The sequence below is a fragment of the Engystomops pustulosus genome, chromosome 2 (assembly GCF_040894005.1).
Source record: "Engystomops pustulosus chromosome 2, aEngPut4.maternal, whole genome shotgun sequence".
Lineage (NCBI taxonomy): Eukaryota > Metazoa > Chordata > Amphibia > Anura > Leptodactylidae > Engystomops > Engystomops pustulosus.
Window position 1 is genome coordinate 198,751,063 of NC_092412.1, and position 6,211 is coordinate 198,757,273.

The 6,211-nt window shown below is 48.2% G+C and overlaps 1 protein-coding gene across 3 annotated transcripts in view; it reads right to left on the reverse strand.

Moving 5' to 3' along the window:
* USP9X (ubiquitin specific peptidase 9 X-linked) overlaps positions 1-2,446 on the reverse strand; it is an 87,974-nt gene extending 85,528 nt beyond the window's left edge. Inside the window, exon 1 of one of the 3 annotated variants that reach the window (XM_072137796.1) lies at positions 1,934-2,446. The gene's annotated coding sequence lies outside the window, so the exon portion shown is untranslated. Of the gene's footprint in view, positions 1-1,206; positions 1,401-1,933 lie in introns of those variants that run through there. The other 2 variants (XM_072137794.1, XM_072137795.1) reach the window with 2 other exon arrangements.
* Positions 2,447-6,211: the final 3,765 nt, after the last annotated feature.

Here is a 6,211-nt window from a genome sequence, read left to right on the forward strand (position 1 = left end):
GTACTACTACAACTGAGGGCATTAATTGTATAAGGGACTGAAGAGCCACAGCCTTGCACTCACTAACAGCACCATAGTGGTCCAGAAAAAAAAAGGTGCAGAGCATAACTTCATAATGGAAAGGCCATTGTAGCCTTGTCATAAAAATAACATTTTTGATGCAATAAGGACTGGAACCATGCCTGTGGTGCACCAGTTTTCCACTTTATATGCTGCCAGTCAGCCAACAGAGCAACCGTAGGGAAATAAGAGGGGGGGGGGGGGCAATAGGATTCAAACAGAATTTTATCACTGGAAAAGTTTATAAGAGTGTCATACACAAAGCTGGGATTAAGGTATACTACCTCTAAAGGGAGACATACATACTAAACCACTCGTAATGACATGATTGTGGTTGACAGTCCCAAAAACTGACAAAACCCTGTTTATAATTAAAAATGCAGCCTATACTGAAATGAAACTGGACAACAGGTATGGGGGTCCTAAACTAGTAGCAAATACTTTTTATTTTAAGGCATTAGGTCTTCTAAACCAGGTCAAGGGTCATGATTCTTCTACAGCAGCTCCTTGCAGTTACTCTGGGCGCAGGTATTCACCCCATTTACCTGCACAATGCAGCAGGGTGGTATTCATATAGGCTTCATTTACTCACAGTGCTACAGATAGTAGTGGTAGTGCCTCTGAAAATGGGGGACTGGTGTGACCAGGATGGGGGCCCCAAACTATAACAGCATAAAGACATGCTGCTGGTGAGGCCTTGCCCCAGTGACAGGTTTAAATTACATCTGCATAAAGTTTGTGTGTTCAACCTACATTTGGGAATAGTTCCTTCTAGCCCCAAAATCTAACTAACTGTGAGACTGACAGGTGACAGGGATCAAGCCTGTGCCATGACAATCCTGTACAATGCCTTGGTATATGTTTCCACTATTAATGAATAAGATATCATGAAGACATTTCCTAGTCATCTGACAGATGTCTGCCATCAGAAGTCTCTTTCCTCGTACTCCACACACACAGCATGAGACTTTCCATCCATGTGTGAGACATTTTGTCAGACAATACCTGCCCCTCAATATGTCTGCCTGCAGAGAGTATCCAGCTAGAGAGCCAGGGCCAGACATTAGAGGTTACAATGACACCAGCACGTAACGTCATGGTGACAGCAGGCTGTGCTGCACTAGGCCCGGCTTCGTGTCTACTTACATGTCCGGCAGCTTCCGTCTCTACTATACAGGGAGGGCTGCTGGGATGCAGGACAGGGCCCAGGGGACGGCTGGCTCCTGTTAGAGGGCTTCAGCCAGGGGAGACGAGGCTGCCATTTAAATAAATTAGTCAGAGGCCTGTAATTGCAGGCAGGGCCTACATGTCTCTCGCTGCTTTCCCCCACCCACCCCCTCCAAATCACTCCACCTCAGTAATGGCGTTTGGCAGAAAGCAGAAGAGAAGAGGGAAGGGGGAGGAGAGAACGGGAGGGCAGGGGGAGGAGAGAACGGGAGGGCAGAGGGAGGGAGCCAGATAGAGGAAATGCCGGCCTGCCGGGGTACATACACACCGGCCGAGAGAGGGGCTCATGGAGATACACCCCCTCCTTCTCCTCGTCCCGCTCCGGGCAGCAAGGGGTTAAGGGGAAATAAATAAAATAGACGGGCAGCGAGGAGATACAGGGCAGCAATGGCTTCTGGAGGAGGAGAGAGGAAGAAGAGGAGGTGGAGTGCTAGCTCATCCTCAGTCAGCCCCAGACAGGATGGGGGAGAGCAGAGACGTCAGCCATTTTCCTTTACACTTCATCGTGTTATAAAAAAGGGAGGCGGAGAGGAGGAAGAGAGCAGCAGGGTGGAGGCACATATAACGTTATTACATGTCATGTATGCGGACACGTATGAGCAAGCCCGGGTCAGCCATACATGTAGCCAGGATACCATTTACTCACCGACAACTAGTGAGCCCTCTTCCCCTGCTGGAGTGTCCAGGAGCCGGGCGGCTGCTCATACCAGAGGCGCCCGGAGAGTCATGTGTCAGCGCGGCCGCCTCTTAGCGCCCTCTTCATACACAGTGACGTACAGGCTGTGCTTAATATCGCGGGGCTGTCGGTTGTTTTCCTTTATATCCTCCCCCACAACTTCATATGCATTAAAACTTCTTGGCGCTGCCTCCCGCGCCGGGTTTTGCTCCCGGCCCGTCAGCGGCTGATGCGGGCAGGGCGCTCACAGGCTCGTCCTTTCCCCTTCCGCTTATATATTTATTTTATTCCTGGTTTTTTCAGGCTTGCAGTGTCTCTCTTTTTGGCCGCCGGTGCGTTTTTCCTGCGTCATGAGCACTAACAGCAGCTTCAGCTGAGCGGCTCCTCCTCTCCCACCATCATCGACAGCAACCACCTCCTCTTCCTCCTTATGCCCGGACATACACACTGTCACATTGCGAGCCGGGCCGGCGTCTTCATTTACGGCATCAGCTGAACGTTACACATAACGGGCGAAATAAACGGGAAAACCCCCAAGGCGGGAAATGGTGATCGCTGTTGTCATATGCGGTAACGGCAATATGTAGCGACGTGTTCACACAGGGCGTCCTGCAAGGGAGGTTGTTGACACAGCCAGGGCCTTCAGAAATGTTTTTTTTTTAAATATATTTAGGAAGATTTATTTATAATGTAGCAATCCCCGGGCTACAAGGCAACTCAGAAATCTAATGTCAGATTACTGTTACAGTGGCGTAACTAGAGTCCTGTGGGCCCCAGGGCAAATTTTCCAACGGCCCCCCCTCGCGATGCCCAAAAAAAACATTGAACCCTACTCCCCCATTTCAGGTTTTTATAATGCAATACTTTATAGATTCAGCAGTAGTACCCCCTCCCACAGTTAACATCAGAATAAAACGCCCACAGTAAACATCAGTAATACCCCCTCCCCCCCACAGTAGACATCAGTAATTACCCTCCCCCACGCACACACAGTTGACATCAGTAATACCCCTCCCACAGTAGACATCAGTAATTACCCACACAGTTGACATCAGTAGTACCCCCTCCCACAGTATACATCTGTAATTACCCCCCCCCCACGCACACACAGTTGACATCAGTAGTACCCCCTCCCACAGTATACATCTGTAATTACCCCCCCCCACGCACACACAGTTGACATCAGTAGTACCCCCTCCCACAGTATACGTCTGTAATTCCCCCCCCCACGCACACACAGTTGACATCAGTAGTACCCCCTCCCACAGTATACATCTGTAATTACCCCCCCCCCCACGCACACACAGTTGACATCAGTAGTACCCCCTCCCACAGTATACATCTGTAATTACCCCCCCCCACGCACACACAGTTGACATCAGTAGTACCCCCTCCCACAGTATACATCTGTAATTGAATACACCACACACACAGTGGCTCTTACTGATACCTCCCATAATAGCCATTTAAGGCACCCAGAGTACCAATTAATAATACTCCCCCCCCTCAGGAGACTTTAATTAAAGGGATTGTCCGAGTTTTTGAAAAAAAGATAAAAGTGTCTGGGACAGGGCTGCTTAAAAAAAATAAAGCTGTACTTACCTCCGGTGCCCTCCCGTATCCAGCGCTGCTGTCACTCCGGTCCGGGCGCCATGTAAACAAATATGGCCGCCGGAGCAGCGCTGGATTCAGCTTCCGGCCGGCCGTGGCCGGGTACGCCTATCCGTCCCTATACACAGCATTGTGTATGGGGGCGGGAAGGTTGTCGGGTCCGGCCGGAACTTAGTCCAGCGCTGCTCCGGCGGCCATGTTTGTTTACATGGCGCCTGGACCGGAGTGACAGCAGCGCTGGATACGGGAGGGCACCGGGAGGTAAGTACATCTTTATTTTTTTTTAAGCAGCCCTGTCCCGGCCACTTTTAGCTTTTTTTCAAAAACTCGGACAACCCCTTTAAAGTTTCCCCCCAGCCCCAGTAGCTGCTAGCAATATTTCCACCCTCCCGCAGCAGCAACCTTTAGTAATATTTCCTTTCCCTTCTCCTCAAAAAACGTTAATAAGATTGCCCCTAATGATAACACCCACCCCCCTCCCCGAAATGGCCATTAGTAGTTTTGCGTTACACTAATAAAAAGTTAAGAAAAAATAAATCGAATAAAATACTTTATTTCCCCTTCTTCGCGCTCTCCCTTCTCTGGCAATTCAGCACAGGCGAAGGCTGATGACGCGGGGTCTCATTAAGGCTATATTCACACGAACGTATGGGGGACGTATATACGGCCGACGTATATACGGACGATATACGTCCCCCATACACTCCTATGGGCGCACGGCACCCTACGGGAGCGGTACGGTGCCGCACACGTGCGGCACCGTACCGTTCCGTACCCGGGAAAAAGATAGGACCTGTCCTATCTTTTCCCGTAATACGGGGCCGTGCGCCATAGGTTGCTATGGAGAGGGGCGGGGGTGAGCTGCGCTCACCTCCTCCTCCTCTCCCCGTACACTGCCGTTGCCCGGTACGGTATGGGCGGGCAACGGCAGTGTGAATATAGCCTAATTGTGCCTGCGCCGGTCTGGGTGATGGAGGCTGGTGGGATCCGGCCCGGCTCTATCCCGGTCGGATCCATTTATCTGATGGGGACGGAGGGTGGGCGGAACGAGGACCCGGCTAGTCACAAGTTCCGATTATGAAATGTGACAGCTGCGGGTCTCCGCTACCAGCACGCGGACCAGATACAGAACAGTCCGTGCACTGGAACATGTCACATAATCAGAACATCTGCCCCATGTGCTGCGCCAAGTTATCAGCGCAGCGCGCGGGTCAGGGGCAGGCCTGTGTCGGACAATGGTCCCATCCCTGGTAGCTAACTATAGTCAGTGTGGTGAGCCGAGAGTTGTGCAAGGCCAAGCCTAGAAAACCCTGTGGGGATATGGGTGCCAAAAAAGTGTCCCTCTTAGGCCCCTTTCACACTGGTGGTTTTCACGTGTGTGCTTTTGACGTGCAGAACTTGCATTGTTACCATTGTAAACAATGGGTTTTTTCAGACTTGCTTTCTTTTTCATTCAAACATGTGCGTTTTTTTAACGCACGCTTACTTTAACGCTTTTTTGCAAGTCACGTGTGTGAAAAACACATGATACAAGTCTATGGAGATGCATCAAAAACGCATTGCACTTGCAAGTGTCTCAGATTTTCACGCATCAATTGCCATAGAAAAGATAGAGCTCAGTCCTGAGTCCTTTTCACGTGCGTTATCTGCGCATGAAAAACGCATTGAAAACGCCAAAAGAATGTGCCTGAAAAACTGAGACACTCAACAAACTGACTGAAAACTGCAAAAATAGAAATAGTTGGGGCTTCTCAACAAACACTTACAAAATGCACCTGTTAACACATGTGTTTGTTAACACAAGTGTTAACATTTGCATTTTGTAAACACAAGTGTTAACAGCTGTTTAATTAGGCAAATCACTCTTCAGCTATTCCAATGCGTTTTTAAACGCATGCGGTAAACGCAACGTATGATCGCAACCTCAGAGTGTGCAGCCATGTATATAGAAAACAGAAATGCTTTGCATAGAGCATTAAAAGCATTAAAACAAGAGGGGGAACAAGAAGGCGACTAGAGAGAAATATGATATCCATCACAAATCCTTTAATGGTAGGTGTTTCTGAAGGGGGATAAATTCTGGTTTTGAGGACACGGCCTAAAATGGCTTTCAGGACAGAACTGCTCAAATTCCAAAAGACAAAAGTTTTTTATCTGACATGGGCATATGAGGGCTTGTTGAGGTAAGATTTATATTTTCCAATTGGTTTATTTTTATGGTAAAAATAGCATGATGATTCAAGTTTATTATCTATTTCCTGCAATGGAACAGAATAAAACAGCTGTTTTGCCACTTGTCTTTTAATTAAAACTTTTATGCAGGTCATTGTACAGTAGAATAAACATAGGGTAAACATCTGCAAAGAGTTTGTATATTCTCTCCATGTTTGGGTGAGTTTCTTCCGGTTTCCTCCCACACTCCAAAACATACTGGTAGGTTGATTAGATTGTGAGCCCCATTGGGGATAGGGATGGACAAGTTCTGTGCAGCGCTGCGTAATATGTGTGCACTATACAAATAAAGGAATTATTATTATACTGATCATTCTGTATTTTGTAGAATTGCAATCTTTCATTCTTTTTACATTATTTTCCCTTTACAATACAGGTATAATAATTTTATATCTGCTTGGCCAA